Genomic DNA, 27,792 nt, shown 5'->3' on the forward strand with positions numbered 1-27,792 from the left:
ACTTGTGATCTGTCCCTGTCAAATAAATAAATAAAATCTTTAAAAAAAATCTCTTTCTTCAGAGACAAAGGTAAGGAATAAAGAAAATGCCCAGAGTGTTAGGTTTTCCCACCACCACACTGGTTACTGGTTCCTGGCTCCCAGAAATGGGAAGGAGGAATGCTTGTCAGCCCTTCCCTCCCTTCCAGTCACGCCATCATGGCTGCTCCCAGGGACGTGAGGTAAAAACTCAGGGAATGTGAATCAAGTATGAACTTCAGTTGGTTATCGGTTTTTTCTCACGGTTGTGACAAACATACCACACCACCGTTAGGGTGTTAGAGAACTGGGAAACAGTGTGGGAATACAGAACTCTCCACCATCTGCAGTTTTTCTGTCATACTAAAACTATCCTAAAATAAAAGGGTGTTTAAACAAATTAGGAACTGCTGTGCTGAGGCACTGGCAGGATGGCAGATAGGCAGGTGGGTGTGTGTATGTTTCAAATATTTTTGAAATAGTTCGAAATCTAGAATATTTTACCATTTGAGACTATAAAAATTCTACATAGACACACTCGTCTCTCCCCCAGAAAAGGACTGGCGTTTTGTGCAGACGAGCTGCTATGCCGGAAGAGGGCCTGAAACACACCCTCATGAACAGTTGCCAGGGATCCTTTCAGTCTGAGGTCCCCGGGCACTGCCAGCTCTGTCGCCATGGAGGGGACACCCCTTGGGATTATCCCTGGAGGAAAACTGTGGAGGACATGAACTTGGGCCCTCGCGCTCGCCCGGCTCCGGGCTCTGTGCCGCCTCTCACACTGACGGCAGTTCTTCCACAGTTGGTCGTACTCGTGTTCTCTGGGGCCTCACGCCCAGCGAACCGCGCCTTCCCCTGTGAGCTGGGAGCTGCCGCAGAACGCCACTCCTGCAACAGCAGAGGTGGTTTAGCCAGGGCAGGGGAGGGGCCCTGAGCCCACGGGAGGGAACAGAGTAGTGGAATCCAAGGCACAGTGAGGGCAGAGGGCCCCCTGTGCCTTCCGACCAAGCCACTCAGATACTGCCCACATACCTCCTTCGCTTCAGACTGGACCGCATTTGGGCAGAGGTAAAACCCCAGAGGCCTCTCTGACGGAGTAATGCTCCCATGTCAGTCCAGAGCTCTTGATGTCACAGAAATTAATTAATGCACCACACCGGTTCTCGTGTTTTCTAACCTCTGAAGGAGGTAGAAACAGGTGTGAACCCACCAGAATGGGAATGCAGGGAAAAGGGGGCCGAGAGGCCTGGACGGCCTATAAAACTGGATTCTAATCCCTGGAACCACGGACGTTCATGGCTGCCCACATGTTCCTGAGGCTGGCTATTTTCGCCCGGCTGTTTTAGTGCCAATACCAAGGAATGTGTGTGGCAGCCAGGCTTCCCCTGACACCTCTGCCTTGGGTCTTGCCCAGACCAATTGAGTGAGAATGGAGGGGGAGGGGGGATGGCAAGGGACATCATTTTGGGAGTTCAATAAATAACACTGAAAGCTTACTGATTTGTTTTGTACACCAAACAGGTCAGCCTTTTGTATCCACAAGTTCCTCTTTCCCCTTATCTGTGCCGTCATCTCATTCTGGGCTGTTCCCCCTCCATCCCACAGTGGAGTCAAATCGAACCTGTCCCTAGAGGGCCCATTAAAGTCCTAAATGCAGCCATGGTTTCTCTGCTTCCTTTGACCCCGTTCGTTCTTGCCCTACACAAATATTTACTGAACACCCACTATATGGCAGATCCTGTTCTAGGCACTAAAAATACGGCCATGATTAAAAAAAAAAAAAAAAAGAAAGAAAAGAAAAGAGAAAATCCCTTCTGAGTGGAGTTTACATTCTGGGAAGGAAAAGCATCAATAAGGAAGTAAGTGAGTATCTATACTATTATGTATACTATATCAGGATAAATCTAGAACAGAGCTGGGAGGCTGGAAGGACCATTCCCCCTGTTCTCCTAATTGGCACTTAGGATGTACCATTACTTAACATGTTTCCGGGCTGCCTCTTCAGCTAGACACCCTGTGTTCAAGAAGGATAAGGGCCATTTAGGGCTTCTGTGAGCACGGGCTGTGCACTCAGTAGATGTTCAGCCAATTCTGTTCAGTGAAAGAATTTATGCAAAGCAGCCGATTGCTATTTTTCGAACCTTAGCACCTCAGGCAGCAAAGGGAAGTCAGGAGATGAATGGGTCTCGGGGGAGTCACGCGCGGTCGGTCATTCATACTGCTCGGATACAGCACGTTCCTCCCTACCTCCTGGGCGCCAAGGGCAGCTTCAAAGCATCACCAGTGAATTAGCCGAACATGATTCCTGCACTCATGATGTGTACGTTTTGGTGAATGACAGCCAAAAGATAAAGAGGAAATAATTTCACTGGGTGACCATTTCTTTGAAGGGGAACAGGCCGGGAGATGAGGAGAGCAACAGGAAGAAGGTCGGGGAAGGTCATTCCAAGAGGGTGAGGGAGGACAGGGGCCAGCCAGGCAGAAAGCAAGGACAGTGAGAGCAAGCCTCCTGGCGGAGGGGACAGCCGGGGCCAAGGCCTGAAGGAGGAATGTGCTGAGTGTGCTCCAGGTACTGGGTGATCACAGGCTCGGGGCTGGAAGAGGGGCTGGAGCCAGCTTCCACAGGCCCTCGTGGCACTCTGCAGAGTGTGGGTTTACTCTAAGTGCCATGGGAAGCCACAGAAGCAGGAAAGAACCTGAGATTTATACGTGGAGAAAATTACTCTAACAAGATACCCTCAGAATCAGGGTGACCTATGTTATAGTCTGTCGGGGACAACGTCATTTTATGTGGATTGCCCCAGCATATTATTAACAGCACCCCATTTCATTCTCCAAAGTGTTACAGATTTAAAAAAACAAAAAAAATTTATATGACCATCCTCTCCAGAACCCATTATTATTACAACGAGTACGATTCAGTATCGTATGAAACCTCATCTTCTTTGGGCCAATCATGTCCCCTCAAACCAAACATTTACAGCAGGAGATACAAAATCTTCTATAGTGTCAAGTGAAGCCTGTCCTCCAGCCACATATCTATAAAAAGGCCCTACTGTATTCTGGGATGTTTTTTTGTTGTTGTTGTTTTGTTGTTGTTGTTTTGTTTTGTTTTGTTTTGTTTTGTTTTTTGAGAAAGGAAGAAAAGAAAATTCTATAAACTTCTCTCCATGATGTAGTCCGCATTTCATAGCTGCTGCACAGGGAAAACTTTTCCACGGATCAAATCTAAAAATTTTCACGGCTCAGCGGGAGTCTGTCCTCACTAGATATGGACAAACGGTCAGTCACTGCTCTCTGTACTGAGATACTGAGAGTCCTGTTCTCGAAGAAGCCTGCCAAAGTCACCTCTCAGGAGCTGCAGCTTACATAACCGCTGTTTCTCTAACCTCTCCTCTCAGGTCTTATTTTTCAAAATGTTCAGTCATCCTTGTGGCTCCTGTTTATCCTTGCCAAGCTCTTCACACTGACACAGTACTTCTAAAGTTATATTCCAGAAGCACTCTGCTATTTCCCCTACCAAATCTTTCCAGAAGCTTCAGATCTGCTCTCCTCCACATCTAAGCTGTGGACTGAGAAACTGGAACCAGTCTGACCATACCACGCCAGCCCTCCTCTTTTGCTTTCACCTGTCCTCCTTGGATCAGACCACCGAAAGAGAGGATTAAGGATAATCTTACCGTGTCTGGTTTACAAAGGCACGCATGGGTGGCAACTTCTGCCGGCTTGGATTATGTCCCCCTTCTCATGTTCCACCCTAGGACCACAGACTGTCAGGGTAGAGGCGGCCTTAGCAACACTCTCTTCACTTATCAGATTTATTTAAGGCTGATCTAACAAGGAGTCCACAGAAAGGCTGGAACTCCTGGACTGGAGCTCTGCCTTCTGCTTTGCAATCCCTCCACTCTTAGAAGGAAATGTCACTCACTGCCTTCTGATCGTTTTCTATTGACCTGTGTATACATGCATTTTCCTGTCTCCCTCCTTGACCTTATTTTGCTTCTTGAGGGCAGAAAAATATATTTAACAGGTCTGTATTCTTCACAACATAGTGTCTTCTGGGTGGCCAGGACTTAACAGATACTTGCTGTCCAAGGCATGCGTGGACTCCTAACGCTCCTCTTCGCTTTTTATGATGCAGCTGAACAAGAGTGACAGCATCAGCCTTTTGGGGGACACAGGCTGGGGACAAAACAGACCCAGGTCCAAATCCAGGCGCTGCCACTAGTTTAAGAGTTACTAGTAAACTGACCACAGGAAAGATAATTCCATCTTTCTTCACCAGAAAAAAGGGCCTAACGGACCTACCTCTCTGTACACCAGAGCCTGAGCACATGGGTTCTTCCCCGAGCACCACTTTCCCCTGCTTTGCTTCACTGATACAAGCTCCCACCTTCTTCTCTTGGATAAGCTTTGACTAAAGGAGAGGGAGGGAGGGAGGAAAAGAGAGAAATTCAACCCCAACAGTACTATTACTAGGGATAGTACATTTTTTCCCACCCTGAACTACTTAAAAACCCTCTTCGGATGACAGATAAAACTATGCTGTCACTTCGATCCTTCCAGAAATTTTTTTAAAGTGCTGAGAACACCAAAATGGGGGGGAGCACGGATTCCTGAGGATATTTGTGACCTAAGTAGGAGATAGGAAAGTATTTAAATTTAGAGCAAGCACTAAGAAAAGCCTCCTGATGAGGTGTGAGTCAAGGGAAAACTGCACAGGGAAAATTAATAGGAAAGGCAGTACTTGGGCTAATACTGCAGCAAAAAGAAAGGGGTGAGGCAATCCCAGGGCCTTGACTGTGTCTTCCTCTTAAGATTTATAAACCAAGGGTGGCCTGATAGTCCCTCTGACACCCAGGACTGATACCACACTGACATCTTGTGGCTACAAGCATCATGACACGGAGGTGGCCCCAAAGCGAAATGGACTTGCTTTCCTATTACTACGTCTGCCGGTTTCGCAGCGTTTAAAAAACTTCAAATGTTTTCTCAATCGCAAGCTCACTGTTTCCACACCATGGAAACAGAAGTAAGGAAAGGGAGCCGCTGCTCAACACGTATGCTGGAGACATTGGCATCTGGGCTCCAACTGTGTCAGTGCTGGTATTTCTAATAAATGTCACTGTTTTCAAGCACGTGCAACTCTTGGCTGAGCATTTCTTCTTATCTGACACCTGAGGCTTTGGGTAGGAGAGTTGTTGAAACTTACTGGTTGTTTCAAAAGTGAAATAAAAACAGCAGCTGGAGTTTTCCAATAATACCAGCTCTCCCCACAAGCCCTGCCTCCACCTCCGTAAGGTCTAAGAGAGAAAGGAAGGAATAACCTGGTTCTTTGTAATTTCAAAATTAAATTTCTCTTCGCAGTCATACCCAAGGAGCAGCCCGGTCATGGATGGACACCAGAATTCCTCCAGCTTGCAGAAGCCCACATGCTACTGAATGTCTAGCTGCATTCAAAGCCCTCAGGGGATCCCAGAGGGCACATGGCCCAGGAGGAGGCAGGCGTGGGTCCTGGGACCAGAGAGCAAAGGAGAGGTGGAGAAAGGCCAACGTGGGTCAGGATACCTCTGGTGTGGGAGTCAGCGGGAAAAGGTGCTATGCAGTGCTAATGTTTTAGGATGAGAGTTTGAGCCAAATAAAGATGAGCACGAAGGCATTCACAGCAGAGTGACTAAAGTCACGGGCCTTGGGAATCAGAAGCAACAGGAATCAATTTCTGGCCTGTTTCTTCCTAACCAAACATCTGAGCTTGCTCCCCAAGCCCTCAAGACCTTGTTCTCTGCGAATGAAAAGCAGGGGGAGGGGGACGGCGCTACTTCCTTCCATACTGTAGTTCTGAGGAGTGAATGACATACAGAGTGACGGCTCAGTGCACACTGAGGACACACAGATGACAATGACCACTGTTAGCCCCTGGAGGGAGCCACAGGTGCAGGGAGGTGGACGCAAAAGCAGTAGTGAGCATGGTGGGTGGTCGAGGACATGAGTGGTGGGCAGGGTGAGGGTGGGGGATGGAGGTCACTGAGCACGGGCTGAAGCATCTGACTGGCTCTTGCCTCCTCTGTGCTCCCCAAGTGTCGCCTGACTCTTCATCACCTAGCTTTTTCACCTATGCATCCTCTGTCTCCAGAGGCTGTTTCGGCTTCTCAAGGGCACAGGCCACATGTCACAATGCACCTAGCAGAGGGCCAAGTGCACATGGGACGCTCAAAGAGCATTTGGCCTAAAGCCCCACTGTACTGGGTCACTTTGAGCAAATGAATCAATCTCTTTTGGTCGCAGGTTCCCCATCAGTAAAATGCAGTAAAGAACACCACCTGCCTCCTTTGGTGGCTGTGAAGATAGAGATAATGAAGTGAAGTGATACGAGACACACTGAAAAAAGGACAGCTTCTATCTGAGCCCCACCTGCTCACTGTTACTTCCTATATTCCAGTCCCAAAGCTCTAAGGACACACTTAGGACAAATCAGGGACGATGGCACAATATCGCCACACAAATATTTTGTAAGGGATTTGTTAAGCAAACTGGGTTATCATCTCATCCTCAGCATTACATAACTTCTCAGCTCTTAAGCATGGCTCCAGAAACACACCATGGCATCCCTGCCCTTAACTGCTTTTCCAGACTGAACCTTTGCAAATATCCACCAAAAGAATGCAATTGGCACCACCTCATCCCAACCATCTTTACCAATGGGTAAATTATGCTGCAGTAAGATCGTCTAGCCCCCAAATCTTTTCTTAACAAGGTTCTAACAATAAGTAGGGCAGAAAACTATCTTCTTTTAAACAATAAAACGTTTTTTGTGCATAATAAAAAAAATGACTGTACACAAAGTGAAATGCAGAGAATTATAAAAAATAAAAGTTACCCATAATTAACTATCCACAGTTCCACATGTGCCTTTTGCTGCATTTCCTTCTAGTTTTCCTTACATATATATATATATATATTTTTTAAAGATTTATTTATTTATTTGAGAGACAGCTAGCACATGGAGGGGAGGGACAGAGGGAGCACGAGAATCTCAAGCAGACTCCGCACTGAAGGTGGAGCCCGACATGGGAGTCAGTCTCACAATCCTGAGATCATGACCTGAGCCAACATCAAGAGTCAGATGCCTAGGGGCGCCTGGGTGGCTCAGTGGGTTAAGCCACTGCCTTCGGCTCAGGTCATGATCCCAGGGTCCTGGGATAGAGTCCCGCATCAGGCTCTCTGCTCAGCAGGGAGCCTGCTTCCCTCTCTCTCTCTCTGCCTGCCTCTGTCTACTGTGATCTCTCTCTGTCAAATAAATAAATAAAATCTTTAAAAAAAAAAAAAAAGTCAGATGCCTATCGAAATGAGCCACCCCGGGGCCTCTTGCATATATATTCTTTAATACAGGGTCAATCTTATCTTTCCACATATTATAACCGAAATATTTTGCTTAATATTTAGCTCTTCAAAAAAAAAAATTACCAAGCACCCATTTAGTATATAAAGCTGAGCTCAACACTAATGGTATTCTAAGACATGTGAGATGAATTCCATGTCCTCCAGAAGCCTGGGCATTAGCTGAGGATATGTGACAACACACAGGAAAAATGAATAATGGTCTACAGTAATGACTACAGAAAAGAGTAGTAGAAATTAAAAAAGTCTGTCAGGGGTTCAAACCAAGATGAGCTTACCACAGCCTAACATGGTCTCGAGAGGGTTTCATGAAGGAAGACTTAAGTCCAACCATGAAGCACTACCATTTCACAGATAATCTGGAATTGCTAATGAGTCTACTAATTTACTAATTTACTCCCCTTTTCCCAATATAAAGATGACAGTTTCAATGAAGTCATTCCCATTGCTATGCCTTTGCTATTATGGACAAAACTAAGCTCCTACAAAAGCTGTTTCTTAAAATACCATAAATTCAAAGCAATTTTTATTTTTTATTTTTATTTAATTTTTTATTTAAATTCAATTTAACTCATCAACACAATTTTAAATTACGTTTTTATTGCTGAGGAAAACCAGACCTTCAAGTGGAAATCAAGAACTTACCTCAAGAATTAGAATGAACTTTGAAATTATTCTGAAATTCCAGATTCCTGGAGTCTAAATAACACCCGATGTGAGAGATCATGTATGCAACATTAGCAAGAATAAAATCTGTCAGGTAGACACAACCCTATTCCATGTATGAGTTTCAAGTCTGGGACCACTTATCAACCAAACTTAATCCTGATGGGGAGAGACTCTGATGATTAGGCTGTCTTCAACCACTCATTCATTTAGAAAATACTGGTAAGTACTTGGTGGTGTCTGTTCCTAAGCCCAGCCCAGGGCTAGGCACTGGAGACTCAAAGGTGAAGGGAACCAGACGGACAACGTTCCCGTCCTCCTGGAGCAGGCAGTTGAGTAGAAGAGGGGCTGACGAGTGAACAGACAACCCCAGGTGATAAACGGAACACAAATGCTGTTTATAAATGCTAGGTAAGGAATGAGCCCCTAGAAGACGCACTGTATTAACACAGGCTTGGAGAATTAGGAAAGCCTTCTCAGAAGGGATGTTATTTAAGGGGAAGGAAGAAGAGCAAATAGGTGGGGCAGCCAAAGAGGTATCTGGGAAGAGGGGTTAGTGCGTGAGAAGTTCTAGAGTGGGGAAGAATCGTAGTGCAATTGTAGCGAAGAGCCATTCAGAATGGCAGAGTCAGAGTGTGGCAAAGGGAGGATTCTGATGAGAAATGAGGCTGGAGAGGAAGACATACGTACACACGGACGTCTGTCTACACCTGTGTGTGCATACAGACACTCGCACACTCGTTTAGACCTCAAAACAGCCCTCTCATGATTAGCCTCACCTTATAGATTAGGAAACTGAGGCATGAGAGAACATTGTCTGATGATGAAAGATAAGTAGCCAAAGGATCCTGAACAGGGGAGGGACATGACGGATGCTGCATTGTTGGAAAAATACTGTCGATGGTTTGGAGAGGTACAGAGTGGAGGTCAGGGAGGCCCAGTAGGGAGTGGGGATGAATCTTTACCACGCTTCCTGGAGAGATGAAGGGCCCACGTTCTTTCACCTGACATACAAGGCCCTGAGCTTCCACCTTGAGAGACTCTATGATGGACAAAACAGAACCTTCGTCCTCAAGAACTTACAATCTACAGAGCTACGTGCACATCAGGGCACCAAGAGCACTCTGTGGCCCTTGACAGATTCCACAGTACAGCTGAATCACAGGTTGGGGTTCCTTCTTCTTAAGATGGCCAAGCTCTGCCAGGAGAAGAAAGCCCGGGCCGCAGGCTGGGTGATGCTAACTATAGCCTCAGTACTCCTCCTGAGGAGTGGCTGACAAGGCTACCCGCTCACACCTTCCTTCAGCCGCACCAGGCTGACCTGCTCTCCCAGCAACAGTGTCCCATGGCACCCCAACTGTCCAGGGCCATTCTTGACTCGACTCCACTCCTGACCTCTTGGGACTTGGCTACCTTGTCCCCTCATTGCTGAAAAAAAAAAAAAAATGCCATTTACAAATGATACCTTTCTCTAGACATTTATTCCTATTCTTAACATTCATCCAGCAACCTCTTATCCCCACTCCCGCATAGCTTTGGGTAAGGAGGAGAAACAAAACGAAAATAAAGCCCAGAAGTGTATCTAACAGGCTCCACACAGCAACAACGTATCTAAACCTCTTAGGACAACCACGGGGGAGGACAGGATTGTCCTCATAAAACAGATGGCAAAACCGGAAGAGGTAAAGTGCCCCGCTGTAGTCCACATGGCTGATGAGGGCAAAAGGATATTCAAGCCCCTTGGAGTCCACTCTACCATATCATTTAATTATTCAAAAAGAAGAACACGTCATTGGAGAATCTACTAACTCTGGCAAGTTGGAAGATACTGATTGCTAGAGAAGACTGTTCGGGATCACAATCTGGGGTTTAAGATTCTACTTTGAAATCATACCCTCGACTCCTAAACTGTCATTTCCAGTGTGGTGGTTGGCATATTTAGTCTTGTTGGTATGGCCCTCACACCACCAGATGCTGCACTTATGTGAAATGGAAAGTTTTCTGGCCAAGTCTCTGAAACCTTAAATTCTAGACCAGCCGTCCATAGTGGCTACAGGCTCATGAGAGGCGGGGAGGTTCTGAGGTACTCTTGCCAAATGCACACTGTTACTATTCAGAGCTCTGGCACCAAACATCACACAGGTCTGGTAAGACAGGGTGGGTTACATGTCAGTGACTCATGAGTAGAGTGATCATATAATTTATGGTCCAAACCACTGGGACACCTCTGAGAGTGAAAGGGGACACTTAATAATCATGCCAGGACAGATGTGTAAACCAGGTCGGGCCAGGGCAAAGCAGAACGTACGGTCACCCTGGCCTTGAGGAGCTCCTCCACCCTCTCGCATAAGGTCTAGATTACAGCCCATCTAGAGGCTTTGTTGGGTCTGGTCCCAAGCTTACAACCGCATCCTGTTGCTAACGGCAACAAGCGGCTTCTAAAGATGAAGAGAAGGAAAAGTGCTCCGAGGGAAGAATAACTACAAAATGCATTCTTCTCCGAAGCCCAGAGCCAGCCTAAACCACCTGCCCTGAGCCCAGAGCGGGGTGGACTGTAGCGGAGACAGTCTGCTTTTCTAGGTCTACATCTAGGCCCCAGGGCCAAGAGAGTATCCTCCCAGAGAGGGAAGCAGAAGTAGGAGACTGTAGCGCAGACACAGCAACTTCCAACCTTCAAGGCCCCAAACTCAGTCCATGGCACTCATGGCCCAGTAAGAGTCCTGATTTGGAACCTGTATCAGCTTCTTTTCCCCTCTGAGAGACTGGAATGCCTCAGCCCATGCATGAGATGCATGCTGAAAAATGCATCCCTCTAGAATATGCCAGGCATGAGGAGCTCTCATTGTAGGGGAATCTGACCAACAGCGCCAGTATCATTAGTGTAATGACCACCAGCACCAGGCAAATGCTATTTCCTTAAAGCATTAAATAAACATAAATGGCCTTTATCATTTGTCTATTTGAAAAAAGAATAATTCCCGAGGAGACTGGCCAGCATTTAGAGACCCAATATCCTGCCCCCTAATATAGATCTCTCTCCCTAGTAGTCACTTACTAAATGTTCCCTCAACTGAACATTTAGTAATCAAACTCAGTATTTAGAACCAAACTAAGTATTTTTCAAATGACCAGCCTTGGGAATGGGGACAAGCGGCTCCTTAATGCTGACTGGTTAAAAAGTGATGCCTGCAGACTGGCTGAGGTCGCAAGACAGTTACTATCTACCCCTTACCTCGGTTTTCCACTGCATCAGGTCAGAAACTGATTTGATTTGCTGCCCCAAGAGGGCTTCACACCTTCCCCCATATTTGCCAGTGTGTCTTTTTCCATTACCCATGTTTAAAAACAGACTCTAATTTATGAGCATTTAGGGCTGGTGAAAGTCTCCGAGCCCCAGGCTCAGCACAGACTCAGGCCCCTAAATGGTAACAGCTGAGTGGGCTCGTGTGCGTGCATGTCCGTGTGTGCGTGCATGTCCATGCGTGCGTGTGTGCGTGCATGAGCGCGTGTGCATGCATGTGTGTGGCAGGGGGGGTGGCATGATGGCTCTGTCTCCTGTCCCTGGAGAAGCAGGCTGAATAGACAGACCTACTGATCCCATCCCCAGCCAGTCTCAGGGGCTGCTCCAAGTAGGGCTCACTGAGAGCATAGCGTTGCTTCCGTAGGAAAGAAGAAAAGCATCTTTCTTTGTGTCGCTGTCAGGAGAAAAAAGGTTCCTAAATGTCCATCCCCAGACTGTTTCTGCTCTAGTAAGAGACAAAAAATTTTAAGGACAGTCCCTTACTTAAAGGTCATATTTTGTTTGGATTATAAAAATATCCTGTCTTTTGTGAAATGATGTTGATAATAGATGGTGTTATTTTTTAACTGGCCAAGTAAAAAGTAAGCATCAGTATGTTGATGAAGTCTTTTTGGTAAAATTTTACTGGCCCATGAAATGCCAAAGTGTAAGAAACACTGCCTCTGACTCCATGCCAGGGCTCCTGGAGAACAAGGACATAGCAGGGCGCCTGGCTGGCTCAGCCGGTAGGACATGCAGCTCTTGATCATGGGGCTGTGAGTTCAAGCCTCACAGTGGGTATAGAGATGGCTTAAATAACTAAACTTAAAAAAAAACAAAAAAAAAACAAAAACAAAAAACCAGCAAAGTGGTCATGGGGGTCACGGTGGTGGGGAGAGAACACTCCTCCCTTGGAACTTCCATCCAGGGCAAAATAAACCACATGCCAATAAAGGGGAAGGCAGGCAACAACAATGTCTGGACCCCTGCTCCACAACGGGCTCTGCTCTGTACTTATATTATCTCAGTTAATCCTCAGATACTGCGTTGTCCATTTTACAGCTAAGGACTTAAATAGGGGCCACTGATGCAAATGACTCAACCAAGATAATGCCACGGAATGGGTGGGACACTAGGATTCAGCCCCAATGCCTGCCATCTTTCCCTCCACTATGGGGTGTGAAACAGGAGAGCAGGGTTGTCAGACCTTGATTGAACAAGCACAATAAAACTTCCAGATTAATCTCTGAGTAGTGGGGGGAGCCTATTTCTAAACTGAGCCTATTGCATTATAAAATCCAGATGATTGCAAAGACATTACAATGGAATTTTGTTTACTCTCTGTATTTGCCAGTTTATTAGAAAATTTGGTCTTTGGAACTGTAAAGGCCCTGGCTGGAAATGACCTTCATCAAAACAGGCTGAAGTTCAATTTGAAACAGCAACCTAATGTCAGATGTTACTCTATAAAGTAACATTATTCAGCCAAATCTAAATTACCCATGTAGTCCTCATCCCCTTTTTCTTAAAACCTTTGTGTATTTCATTGCTTGCTGCCTTCTCAAAAAAGGGCTCCGATAGGCTCAAATGATTGTTCCTTAAAACTATTAGAGTTTAAGTGGAAGGATTTTGAAAACTAGGAGGACCAAAGAGTTCACTTGAGTATTATCTGTGGATTCAATTTAACCATGTGTTTTCTACCTTCCAAAAATGGTACAAATCACACTATGGCTGTATGCTTAAAGTTCATATAGTATTTGGTATTAGTGCAATAGCATCAGTGCATCTACTGTGGTCACAAATAATGATAGGATTTGGCATCTCCCTTGGAAAACCTCCTTTGCCTTAACAATTCTGTCAAAATGCTGGTGTATAATACTAGGCATTCATTCATACAACAAACATGCAGAGTGTCTATTAAATGCCAGCCATCGTTCAGGATGACAGGGACATCCTGAAGGGAATTAAAAATACAGACAAAAATCCATGCCATCATGGACTTTCTATTCTAGTAGGAGGAGAATGATGACAAAGTGAAAATGTACTGCTTGAAAATAAAATGGAAAATTTTAATTTAAAACAAGAATTTTTACTTCTGAGAGTTTTCATGGTATAGAGAGAACCCGTATGAGTTGCTTAAATTTGTTTTTTTTTTTTTCAGGTTTGTTTATTTAATCTCCACATTCAACATGGGGCTCAGACTCACAACCCCAAGATCAAGAGTCATGTGACCTTCTGACTAAGCCAGCCAGGCACCCCTCAAATTTCTTTATTTTTCCATATTAAGAGAGAAATTACTTTGCAAAGGATTTAAAACAATATGGCTAACTTGAAGCATAATCATGTAGACATCTTCTTGTTAATATCCAGGTTCCTAAAATACCCTCCTTGCATTTTTTCACTTGTAGGGGTTGGCGTGATTCAGGGGACTTTGCTGAACCCTTTTAGAGAGAGGATGGCCCCAGGGAGGGAAACAGCTTCCAGCACGGGACTCTCTCTTGAGATATCTTGCCAAGCCAAGGTTTCTTCCTATAGTACCAACCACTCTTCTTTATGCCAGACTGATAAATAATATGACAATGTTTTATTCAGAAAACTTTGGCAGAAACTTATGAAATATTCTTTTTAAAAGATTTATTTATTTATTTTTACAGAGAGAGAGTGCATGAGAGTGGGAGGAGGGGCAGAAGGAGGGAATCCTCAAGCAGACTCCCCGCTGAGCTCAGAGCCCAACCTGGGGCTCAATGCCATGAGATCATGACCTGAGCCAAAACCAAGAGTCAGACCCCCACTGACTGAGCCTCCCCATGGCGTCCCAGAAACTTAGGAAATAGTCTAAGAATGAAAGCAAAAGAGTGACAATGAGGCAATGCAATCAAGAGTTAATGTCTGATACACGACACTTCTTTTGTTGTTAGGAATTGCTAACAGATGAAAAGTCAGTCCTCTAAAAATCCCCTCTAAAATAATCTCCTATAGGTACATGCAAAAGAGCATCCTGGGATCCTCTGGGAGGTCACTACAAAGGCAGCTACTAACTTTCATTATCCCAAGGAGACGCCTGGTGGATAAAAAAGGCTGCATACCATGGTAACACTTAAGTAGAGAGTAAAAGAGGGGAAATCCATGAAATTCCATGGAAATAACTTGCTACATGAAATGAAGACCATTTTTAAAATTTGACGCAAGTGGGACATAAAAAAATTATTTTTCATTCGGCTTCCAGATCTTTCCTTAAATTTTGTAAGCTAATTGTGAACAAGCTTAAAAGACAGAAAGCGAGGTCACTTTTAGTATTTTCATCTGAAGTAATCAGAACGAAGTTTGCTGGCGGTGAAGAATTACATGTTTACCCAAGTACCAACTGAAGTTCATTTCTAAGTGGAGAGCAGATTACAAAAATCGGCTGGAAGATTCATTCTAAGTTAAGCACATGTTCCTTGAAAGTCGGCTGTGGTGGTGGGACAGAGCCCTTCCTGGTGGAAGGGTGGACCTCAGGTTCTATCTAGTTTAAAGCACCTTTACTTTCAAGAACTAACAAACAGCAAGACGATAACACAGCTTGACTACATTACAACAGGATGTAAAACCATGAGATTCAGAGAACAGGGACAAGGACTCTGTGTGTTTTAAATCTCTAGGTCAGATCTGTGCAAACCAGAAGGAACAAGAGCCCTCTGAGCGGTTGGTGCAGGGGGGAGATTGTTTTTAAAGAATCAAGGGGTGTTCAGTTTAAAATACACATACGTAGAACGCAGCCTCAGCCCTGACTGTCATGCAGCCGAAATTTTACAGGCTTGTGGAAGGCAGGCCCAGAGTACAAACAAATCAATGCGGACAGGAGTAAGAGATAAACAGTTTTAAATGTCTTGTACAACTAAGATGTTTCTGCAGCCGGGTTCACTGCCAGAAGAAAGACTTGGAAAATTTCAGTCTGGCAATTGTGGTCACTGGGCTTTATGACACCACACGAGATACAGCAGGGCCTTCCTGAGAAAAGCAGTAATACAGGTCAATCTCCAAGGTGAGGGGACTTGTTATGGGCAATGCCGCCTAAGCAGGACAGTGCTGTTACTAGCGAAGTTTGGCTTTCATTCTTTTTGGAAGGGAGTAGGGGAGGCCTTGTAAATTTCACATTATCTATTTGTCAGTTTGAGGTTTGCACTGCTAAAAAAAAGTACATGAGTTATTGTGGACCTTTCTGCTATTTATAACATCAAGTACAGGTCGTCAGTTACCATCTTGACGTTAAAATAGTTTTTATTTATCTTCTGCTGGTTTAAAACTTAAACTTTAAATAATGTTTCCCTCTCTTTTGGCTTAGGGGGAGAGGAAAATGAAACTTCTGATTTCTATTTTGGTCCTGACCAAAAAAGTATTTCATAAATATTTATTCCCAAGATTGTCAATTCTGACCTGAACTGCCCACGTGATAAATACACGAACCTTCTTACGATGTATTCAGATGATTATATTAATCATTTTCATTTTTGTGTTATGAGTCATACCAAGAAGAGCAAGGTATCATTAATAGGGACCAGAGTTCACTGGCACCCTTTTTTTTTTTTTTTAAAGACTTATTTATTTAAGAGAGAGAGAGAATGAGCAGTAGGGGCAGAGAGAGAATCTCAAGCAGACTCCATGCTGAGTGCAAAGCCTGACGTGGGACTTGATTCCAGGACCCTGAGATCACCACCAGAGCTGAAACCAAGAGTCAGACACTCAAACTAACTGCATCCCCCATGTGCACCAGACTGGCACCTCTTTAATTAACCGGGTACTTCTTCTTGGCAGAGCTTGGTTGCTATATGTGAAGTGTATTTATATCTACCAAGTCCATAAACATCTAAAGATCCTCCAATGGATAAGGCGTAGAGACTTCAAGAGCTGTAAGGACACCTATCCCAGGTCCACCGTCTTTCCTGTCCTTTCTCTATCAACTACAACCTCATTCATCAGATCCTGAACAAGAAGTCAGTCTCACTTTTTGAAAAAGAGTCTTCAGAAGCTGAAATGGGCAAAAGGGCGAGAAGGCATTTTGTAGGAAGACACCCTTAGCCCTACATCCCACCCCTCAGGCCCTGAAAGCTTGTAAGGATGGACAGCAGAGACCGGGATGAATAGTGACCCGGTGAGATCTGATCCTGCTCCCAGGCTCTGCACTGGAGAGCTTGCCATTTGTATGCATATGTTTGTGTAGGTGTAATTTTTTCATTTAGAAACTGGGCTTATTTTCTCTGATAAAGATCTTCTGGGGAGAGGCAGGCATCTTAGCTTTGTCACGGGGGTTGGGGGGACTCTCAGTGGGAGAATGAGGATGTTCTTCTGCACGTGGGAGGCTTTGCTTTTCCACGAACACTTGGGAGTGTTTCACATATCCAGAAGGGAGGGCTGGGGGCTGTTTCCCTAACTTATCTTTACAACATCATTTAAAACTAAGTTCTTTTTTTTTCTTTTTTTTAACATTTTATTTATTTATTTGACGGAGAGTTAGAGAGAGAACACAAGAGGGGAGCAGCCAGCAGAGGGAGAGGGAGAAGCAGGTTCTCTGCCGAGCAGGGAGCCCGATGAAGGACTCAATCTCAGGACCCCGGGATCATGACCTGAGCCCCAGGCAGCTGCTTCACTGACTAAGCCACCCAGGTGCCCCTAAAAGTAAGTTCTGGGTTTGGCCTATGTAAAAGTTTATCCTGGACTGGTAAAAATAAAATATGAGCAACATCTCATTTACAGAGTGAACCCACCCCTTGCTTACACGTTTACCATCTCCTTTCCCTCTTTTTAAACCTAAATTCTCTGGAAGAATCAGTACAGAGTCTCCACATTGTGGACAGAAACCAAAGAAAGAAAACGTATTCTTTGAGAGAACTAGAAAAGAACGAAATATGTAGGCCTGAGATTTGAAAATTTAAAAGAAAAAAAGTTATTGGTCATTCTTTGTAAGAACCACAGAAAATTAATACGTAAGTTTGGGAACGGATGAAAGAGAAGAAATGCTCTGCGGTGCCCGGCTGCAAGCGCGCTCTGTGCTGGTGTGTTTGTAAACAGCATGTTTTCCTTTTCTCATGTGAACGACAGCTGGAGGGGGTCTGACCCGCTACCTCATTCACTGATCGGGTTTCCTCTTCTGTTTGTGATAAGTGAAACCCCATCCTCCCCTTTAACGAGAATCTGTCTGATATGTTTAGAATATGAGGAAAGGCTATCCCTGACGCAACATAGCTGTCCCTGTGCTTCATGCATTTCAAGCTACGTCTGAGTGCCAACACAAGGAGATGGAAGCTTTAAACACTTGAGTTTGGATAACTTTCATCAAGCAGAGACTCCATGACCTGGCAATAAGGAGGTACCATTATCACAACGGGCCTGTTCTTTGACTATCTGCAACCCAAACATACGTCCTTACTATGTCTCCGGGTCATCCCACCCCACCTGGTGCCAAGCATCCTAAGACACGAATGTGTACTCAGCATTTCTTTTGGTCCTGGACTCACCCACCTTTATTTTCTACAGACGTGACTACAGCACCTTTCAAGCTGAATTTAGACCAGGACCTCCCTATATGGGTTCTATTCCAGTCACTTGAGCAACTTAATGATGAGCTTCTAGCTCATCTGCTTCATCTTTACCCCCAGAACAGAGGAAAGTACTTGGCACATAGTTGATAAAATGCTGACTGAAATGAAAATAAGGAGACTACTGAGACATCGACTGAACTGCTATTATGGGATCAAAAGTTCACCAAAGTGAAAGCAGTTACAAATAGTTGAAGAGGAAGACTCTGGATCTGGAGCTTGCTGTGTGGTGTGGAATAAAAATTTGAGACTGGCAAAATGGCGGCCATCAGGAAGAGGCTGGTGATGGCAGCAGATGCTGGGGCAGAGAAGGAGCTCTGATTATTTACGAGACACCCCGGACCCAGAATTGGCTTGGCGTGGGTGACAATGGGTCTGCACACATAGGCCTTCCCAGGTACCCACAGAGTTATCTGGGGAGCAGAAGCCCTGGGAAAAAAAAGGACATCCTACTAATAAGCATCGAGGGTTTGGAACATTGAGATTGGGAGAAGTACTATAACGAGACCACAGGCACTCCCCCCGCAACATGAAGGCAAGAATACATCAGCTACATGCTTAATGCTGTCCTGAGGGCTTGACAGAATTCTTTCAAATGCCATACTGAGGTAATTTACCTCTCTCCTTCCTGATTTGGAAATCGCCCTGATTTCTGAATTTATAATTATGGCACTCTACAGGGACTTTTAATTCTTTTTAAAACTGGCTAGTCCTGACGCATAACGAATACCAGTATCTCTCCCACTACAGAAGGATTCTCTTTCACTTGACTTTCTGAAATAAAACATGACAATATGAACTTCAAATTGGTTTGCATTCTACAGCTTCAAGGCAAAACACAAACAAACCACACACGCAGTCCGAGCTGATACAGATCTTTTTAAAGTGACTGATTCCATGAACTAAGAAACAATAATTCTGTTTTTACTAAAAAGTGTCTAAGGCCAAGCCCACCCCTAGAGCAAGGCTGACGAATTTGAACTCCTCTGGGTGAAGGGGGGATTTTGCTCCCTTCAGCCAAGAGCTTTCCATACAGGGGTGTGCAAATTGCTTTTAAAACCAACAGCAGAGGGGAGAACATTTTGAAACACAAAGAAATACTTTCCGTTTCTTTCGTTGCCAAATAAGTATGTCTCATTGCTTGTTATTTAGAATATTAGGAGCCGGCCTTTGAAGGTGGTCAGTTATCGCTGAAATTGAATTTGAAAGAAGATAACTAACATATACACAGCAATTTGTGACTTGTGTAACGTAGCATGTGATGCTCACAACATCCTTGTAGGGAAAATATTCTTATTATACCTAATCCTGCCCCATTCCAAAAAGGATTTACAAGAGACAGACTTCTTGTCTTTAATTCAGATGAAAAAAATAGAGGCCAAACCTTGAAAGTGATTTGCCTCTGCTCACAAACCCAGGTGTGTGGCCAAGCTGGAATCTGGATTCAAGTCTTCTGAATTCAGAATCTTTCTAGAACGATACACAAATGACCCCAGAGCCCCCTTAACAGAAACAGGGAACTGGATGAAATACCAAAAGAGAAGCTGTCCTTCCCCAACTCACTCAGAAAGGAACTTGTTATTGAATAAAAGGTAAACATGCCATGGTCTCTGCAAACAAAGTATGATTTTTTTACTAGCCTGCGTATTAATGAAATATCATCACAGCCCGTAAGATGGGAACTTACAACAAGAAGCAGAGAACATGAAGGCTGAACAATTACCGGCCTCAACAGACACAGATGGTTAAAAAAAAGAGAGAGAGAGAGGTCCAATTTATCTGTTAAACGACTGAAAAAGATCAGGGTGGTAGTGATCACAAGTGAAGTACAAAAATCAGAAAAAAAAGAAACAGAAATTTAAGAGATTAAAAAGAGCATCATCAAACTAACTTTTTTAGAAAACATTTTCTGAGAAAAATAAACTCTTAAAAGCAAATGAGTCACTCAATTAAGGCACAGAGTTCCTCTTCCTAATTGTTGATTTTGTTTCTTGTTTTATCTTTGGGAAGGAAGGGATGGGAAGAATAAACTAGAAGATAAAGCAATGAGACAGAATTATGAGAGGCTGCCTAGATATCGTTAGCGTGTGCTCATGAGAGAGCACACAGAATGACAACAGGTAAGTCAGAAAACATATAATCCGGTACAGTTTCCTCCTGGGTTTCAAACCCCACCAAAGCATTCAAGTGCTGTCCTGAGCAATTCTCGATTTCAATTCTGAAGTAACAACAACTGAAGCTCGGAGGACAGACCATAGACATGTGCCAACAGAAAACACGTAAGAATAAAGAAAAAAGGGAAAAATAAAGGCGGTTGTCAAACCTAACATCTTTAACCAGGTGGAGGCATATCTGTGGCGAGTCAGCAAGATCATCTTTTCTAACAATGTCACACTCAGAGTTCAATGGAGTCCCTCTGGCTTCCTTGGAAGTAAATGTATGTGAGATAATAACTAAGGACCCTTGCAACTTGACTCAGTAAATTACAATCGTTTCTTTGTCTCTGTGCATTAGTGTGTAAAAACTGTGGGGGGGTGGGGGGGGGATAAAAAGTAAATCAAACCTTCCCCAAACCAGTTGTTCTAACATGTTGCTCTTTGCCAATAATTACGATTCCATTATGTACTGAAGTCCACTGGGAGAGCGGCCCAGCCCGGAATGAACTCCGGATTAGAGACTACTTGATAAATATTTATTAGCAGGCCACTGACATGGTAACAAACTGAAGCAGATATCAAAGCTTCTTATGGTTCATACGGCTATCAGAGACATTCATATTACTCAAGAATATTAGCGACAGAGAGTTTTCCTTCTTGCTCACTCCTCATATGGTTTCATAGTCCTGGTTCATTTTGGGGGGAACAACCAGGAAACAAATATAAGTGGTACATTAATGCACCCCTCTCTGTAGGCTGCTTTGGACTCAGAGGACATTTTGATAAAGGCTCGTAGCTTACAGACAGCAGGATCATGTCTGGAAGGCATTCTGGCTTCCCTGTGGTACACAAGTTATTTTAGTTATTCTAGGGCCTGCCCAAATAGGGGGAAGGAAGGAAAACGGTCCTCCTGATGTGGGCCAGTGGCTTTTCTCCTCCTCTACTGGACACCTAGAGATCTCTCACTCTGCTTTGGCACTCTGGAGTGTGGGACATTGTGGGGTGAGGCTGTGCTCCTGGAGAGGGTAAGGCAGTATAGTCAAGAATAGAGAGAAGCATCTGGAAAGAATACACGTAGCTCCATGAAGACAGGAAACACCCTAGCAGCTCCCCTAACAGATCATCTGTGGCTAAAGAAGGAACAAACTCTCTTTCGGTGCAGCAAGAGCCAACGGACACTCACAGCTTCCTTTCGACTCTCGTATGTGCACAGTTTCGTGGCTCGAGTTACTGTAGGAAATGTCTAGACCTGTGAGACAAGAGCACACAGCTGAGCAAATCCTTAGCAGGGTACAGAGAAAATCAATCTGCTGAGAATTTAATTTGGGTCCATGCAGACCTTGCTTAACCTCAGTCTACCTCTGGCTCCAACATAATTATGACTGTAAGAAAAGACAAAGTGGGGAGACCAGATGCAATGAGATAAAACAAATATTATGTTTTCTTGCAAGTGAACTCTATAGTAAGATACAAAAGCTGAGGAATTTAAAGAAAATATCTAAGAGATGTGCTTAGTCAGAAAAGATGAGTGACTTCTATTTTTTCAGTTTTCCAAGCAGGAGTAATGAAGCCAATTTTAATTTAATTCTCGGGCAATTCTTTACGGACTGATCTGTGCTACGTTGCAAGAGCTTCACCACATTCTGACCTCAGTGGAGTTCTATGATTTCTTTTTCTTTTTTTTTAAGATTTTATTTATTTATTTGACAGAGAGAGACACAGTGAAAGAGGGAACACAAGCAGAGGGAACACAAGAGAGGGAGAAGCAGGCTTCCCACTGAGCAGGGAGCCCGATGCAGGGCTCGATCCCAGGACCCTGGGATCAGGACCTGAGCCAAAGGCAGACATTTAATGACTGGCCCACCCAGGCACCCTGAGTTTTATGATTTCTGTAAAATGTCCTGAAAATAATTCAGGGAGAGGAGGGGGACACAGTGAGATCCAAGTGTTAGAGGGGTCATGAGATCAGAGTCTTAGTCCCAAATTGTCATGTAGTTTTGGACAGGTCACTTCACTTTTCAGGGCCCCAGTTTCTTCATCCAAAAGACAGGGAAGGCATTTTCCGTTTTTACTGGCATGTGTCTATTCCTTGTATCTTAATTTCATTAGAGCCTGAGCCCAGGTCAAAGACACTTGGTCAAAATGAACCCTCTTTCTAAACTCTGACTCACAGGCTGCTACAGTTTGCAGTTCCGTGGGACGGAGAGGTTTCCACAATTCAGCTCTTATAAATGAACTCCCCAGGCTCCAGGTCACCTCCAGCAGTGCGCAATTTCTCCCGGCTAGTTCACTCCCTTTTTGCATAGTGTAATTATCACCCATGTCTTCCGACAAAACACCTTCCTATAACTTCTGGCCATGCCTCTGTCTCCTATCCTCCAGTCACACAAGCATCTAGGGTGCTTGACTAGGAATGGATAGAAATTTGGGAATTTTAAGTTCCAACATCACAATGTCACAATCTTAAACAGGGGAAAAAGGAAAAAAAAAAGAAAAAAGCTCTTTTCTTCCAGTGGAAAAAAACTGAAACTCAGCTAATCCTTACATATTGTACTCAACAAAGGAGGGGAAAAACCCAACCAGAAGTGATCCACCAGGTCAACATCACACACAGAGTGGGGAGAATGGGAATTTTCCAAGCCCTGGGACTGTCCGCATAGGTAATTCAAGGCCATAATCATTCCCCATCCCCAAGCTTATGTGTTACAGGTTTTCTTTCAGCTGACTTACTCTAATATTATTAGTGTCCACATTTCATTTCTGTGGCCAAAAAAGCTCAAAAAAGCTCACCAATGAGCTTTGCAGCTGTCCTTTTAAACACCAGATCAACAGGCCTCATTTAAGGGAAGAACCCTGGCTACACAATGCCCAGCAGGTAACTTCTTAATGTGCTTTTGTTAATTAATGTAACTTAGATAAACACACATTTTTCAGGGATTTGTGGATCAAACACAAGAAATCTATGTAGATTTGAACTTGTTAAGCAAATGATTCATATAATCTTATTTGCATAACTGGACTAGATGAAGGAAGGAAAAGGGAAAAAGATTAAAAACTATACTACTGAATTTGTTAGTTTCTTCCAAACATTTATAAAGAATGTAGATAATCTTCATTTTTTTAAACAAAACTGTTTAACATCTGCTTTTTATAATATTGTTATTTCTTGTGAAACTCTGTTTGAAATTCTTGTTCCCAAGAATTATTTGCAAATATCAACTAAAATTCAAAAAGAAGAAACATGTGCACACCTCATAAGTCCAATAAATTCTTGATGAACTAAAAGCTGGAACCCAACCACACAGAATTCCAGACTACCTGGAGCTTGTCCTGCCACATGATTCTATAAGAAAGTAGGAAACTCCCCCCCCCCAAAAAATTAAAAAAAATACATATACACACGCATATATATATATATTTTAAAGCAGAAGACTTGTTGAACATTTTACAGGTCAGTTTATATCCAGTCTAATTGTACTTGATACACTTAAAAAGTGTTATGCAAGAAGAACAAACGTTCATGATGAAAATTTACCTCTACTTCAAATCCTTTTGTGGAACAAAATAGGATATAAATCTTCTTTTAGCTCTGTAACTCTACTGCTTGGCACATCGATTATACTTCCATAGTGAAATATTTGTGCAAACAAATGGATAAATAGTGGTAAACTGAAGGCAGGACATATTAAATTTTAAAAGATTAATGATCATCAGTATATGCAATGTAAGACTGTAGAGTCTTAAGGTTTAAAGAGAGCTTGGAGCTCTATCTAGTTCTCCTTCGTGCAGAAATCCTCCAAGAACATTCCAGCACCTGAAAAAAAAAGAGTTTGGTATCCGCCACGATAGTGGACACACACACACAATCATCTCACTGCCTCAGAATATTCTTGTGAGATAGACATCTTGCAAAGAGGGAAACTGAGCTCAGAAAATAAAGAAGAAAAGATGAGGAAGCAGGGGAAAAAAATGTCACGTGTTTTTGCCAATTTTTTTCTATGGTCTAAGAGCCTAGGATAAACAAATAAATCAGAGAAGATGAAAGAAGATGAAAATGTGCCTCCCCTCCCTTGTGGCCAATTGCACACACCAACATTCCAAAATTAATTTACTAAGAAATATGTAGTAAGCCAAGCCAGCCCCTGGAACACACAATACACATAAATGAGCTTCCTCTCAGGACATTATAGCTCTGCAGTGACAAAGGGATTTAGGATCTGCTCCCAAATTTGCAAATTCGAGAGTTATCAGGTAACTAAAGTGAGTTATGAGGAATGCTAAAACCTATTCTCCTAAGAGTAATGAGTACAATTGTGTTTTTTATTTTAACTTAAAATTCAGTAAGTGTATGTCTCTCCTTTTTCCCCCAAGGAGATAAATAACTGAAATAACTAAATCCTGCACAAAACACAGACATGGGAAAAAGGTGGCAGTTTTAATTTTGAAATTCACCAATCTTGTCAGTTAAAGTCAGACCTAAAACATTAATTTATTCTGAAACATTAATTAACTGGAGCTTTTTTGCATTTAATTTTCTCTGGCATTTTGGAATCTATTCTAAGCCCTGTAGAAATGGCAGGTCTGATGTTATTAAAGTTAGCCTTTCAGAAAGTGCTCGAACTGAAGACTCCAACACATTAAAAAAATGCTGAGAGTCCAGATAATGCAAATCTAAAGTATTATTAAAGGGTATTCTTTACACATGAAAGAAAAGCCATAATTTCATTAAAAGTGAATTTAACTTTTAGCTTCTACTTTATATACTAACTGGGCCTTTCAAACTCCTCTGAAGAAAACTCTAAAGCCAGTTTCATTTCCTTTATTCCTTCCTTCCTTCCTTCCTTCATTCATTCAAATATCTACTGAGTACCAAGTACATGCCAGGCAGGTACTGTTCTGAGTGGGGCTCAGACAAGAGATGTCTGTTGCCACTGTGGGAAGACCAGACTGAGCTGCGCGGGTGTGAGGAGGACCGAAGTCACAGTGACTAAGCCACAAGGTGTCACGTACTGAGAGGGAAGCCTGGGAGAAAAACAGTTGTGTGTGTATGTGAGAGAGAGAGAGATACAGAGAGAAAGAGAGAGGGTGTGTATGTGTGATAGAGAGGGAGGGTGGGTGAGTGTGTGAGGGTGGTGAGTGTGTATGTCTGTGAGAGAGGGAGGGAAGGTGAGTGAGTGTGTGTGTGTGTGTGTGTGTGTGAGAGGCTGAGTGTGTGTGAAAGAGGGTGTGTGTGTGTGAGAGGCTGAGTGAGTATGTGTGAGAGAGAGGGTGAGTGTGTAAGAGAGGGGGAGGAAGGGTGTGTGTGTGTGAGAGAGAGAGAGGGAGGGAGAGGGAAGGAGAAAGTGGGAGGCAGAGAGAGTGTGTGGGTGTCTATGTGTGCAAGAGAGTGTGTTTAGGGGAGGGGGATCAAGAGCTCTATTGGGATCTAAATACCCACTTAAAAGAATGGTTCTAATAAAACAATAAATTATAGCAATTACATGATCACCCAGAATCAAGGGAGAATTTGGAACAGTTGCCACCTTCTATTGGCCACACTGGGTAGAAGACTATTGTTCTCAAGCTTTGTTCCATCCCATGAGTTGCTTTAGATACTCATTTTAATCAAGCAATATATAATTTCATGTGCCCCAAATTCAAGACAGTAAGTCATAACAAATATCTACTAAGAAAGTCCTTTTAGTTTTTTTTTTTTTTTTTTTTTTAATTTTATTTATTTTGAGGTGGGGGCAGAAGGAGAGAGGGTCTTAAGCTGACTCTGCACTAAGTGTGGAGCCCAACGCCGGGCTCAATCTCGCGAACCTGAGATCATGCCCTGAGCCAAAACCAAGCCTGGGTTGCTTAACCAACTGCACCACCCAGGCGTCCCCACACAGATGATTCTTATTTTACAGTTACAGTGTGCTCTCACAGACACAAATTGTTTCACGGAACGCACATCAACAGGTTACCTGGGGGTATGTGGCAATTTTTTAAATGAAAATGTGTGCAACAGAAGTTGTGTAATAGAAATTAGAGGCAAAAGACTTTGTCATGGTTCACATGCCAAGAACGAGTGTCTGGCTGATCACGTCAGTGTGAGAGCATATTTGTGTGTGTTTGCAAGGGTAAGAGTCAATGCTGGCTAACAGCGGGAAGAAGGAGAATTCTCCTCCTTTCCAAGTCAGCTTGTCCCAAATGATTACACTTCCTTACTTGGGATTCTAGGAGCTTGAATGTAGATGGATTTGGTATAAACTATCAAAAAAAAAAAAAAAAAAAAGTGACGCAGACATGGGAAAAATGAAACTAGACATCTTACTGAAGTACAAAATTATGAGGCAGCCCAGAATTCCATGACCGCATCTACTTCCCAAGCCTCAGCTTTCCAGAGCCAGTAAAATCTCACAGCATCGTGCCTCTTCACCATCCAAGACATTTTTCTGTCTGAGCTTCATCAGTCTGAGGGCAAGACCTACATAGTTCAGATTATTTGAATTTAGAGATGATGACTAGCATGTACACAAGAGCCAAAACTTTTCATTCTGAGTGTCCTTGCCAACAATTAGGGAAAGGCCGCCTTACTCTTTATTAACAAATCCTCAGAGGAGAGAATTTCCCTGTAACGTAGCTGTCTGGCAACGGATAGGGCCTAAAGACTCATAAGCATCTCAGAAACAGTATTTCTCATACTGACTAATGCTACTAACGACTGTGTTCTCTGAGAAACTGTCGAGGAGAAATTTTAACCACTGTTGGGCTTTCAAGGAATGGCAGCCTTCCCATGCTATAGGAGACCAGGACTAATTAACTGGGTTCAAAGATCTAGATCATCCCATGACATGCTGCCTTCACTCATGTTCACTAGTCCAGTCAAAGATGATGGGGTTGCCTCCTGAAAACAAAGTCCTGGGTGGGGGAAGGAAATAGTCTTCTTGGGGGAGCAGAGAAGTAAACCATTACAACCAAGAGGAAGAATGTGTTGAAGGCACACAGGACGGATTTTGAAGAATGAATAGGAGTTAGTTGGGTTAAGAGGACTGGGAGACAGAGGTAACACTTTGGAGGAGGAGCAGACTGTGTGTCCTAAGGAGCCAAGATGGAGTGTGACCTTTGGGGAACAAGGTGCCTGCTTGGATTACAGCATGGGTAAGGGGAGGGGAGAGGGCAGGATGAGGCTGGAGAAGATGCTATTGCCAGTGCCATCCAGGGAACACTTAGGGTCCTGCTAGAATGTGATGATTACTCAGAAGGAATTTATCACACACTGAAGAATTTTGAGTTTGGGGTATGTAACATGATCAAATTTTCATTTTAGAAATAGCACTGGGCACAGTAGAATGGATCTGGGTAAGCCGGGGGGTTGGGAGTATGCCAAGACTGGCAAGACAAAGTAACAAAGATAAAGTAACTAGTTTGTTTGTTTATTAAGATTTTATTTCTTTATTTGAGAGGCGAGAGAGAGAGAGAGAGAGAGAGAGAGATAGATGTGATGAGAGAGAGTCAGAGTGATGGGGGGAAGGGGACAGAGGGAGAAGCAGACTCATACTGAGCACGGAGCCCGACATGGGGCTCCATCCCAGGACCCCAAGATCATGACCTGAGTGGACAACAGACGGCCAACTGACTGAGCCACCCAAGTGCCCCAAAGTAACTAATTTACGTAAAAAACCAGTAACTACCATCTTTCCACCTATGCTTGGCAGGAGCAGTCCTTGGT

The 27,792-nt window shown here is 43.7% G+C and overlaps 1 protein-coding gene across 1 annotated transcript in view; it reads right to left on the reverse strand.

Annotated features, from left to right (window-relative positions):
• Positions 1 to 27,792, reverse strand: part of LOC111147242 (juxtaposed with another zinc finger protein 1) — a 318,779-nt gene that overhangs the window by 154,747 nt on the left and 136,240 nt on the right. The window lies entirely within an intron of this gene.

Source organism: Enhydra lutris, unplaced genomic scaffold (assembly GCF_002288905.1).
Source record: "Enhydra lutris kenyoni isolate GAN:26980312 unplaced genomic scaffold, ASM228890v2 scaffoldscaffold16, whole genome shotgun sequence".
In the NCBI taxonomy this organism is placed as follows: domain Eukaryota; kingdom Metazoa; phylum Chordata; class Mammalia; order Carnivora; family Mustelidae; genus Enhydra; species Enhydra lutris.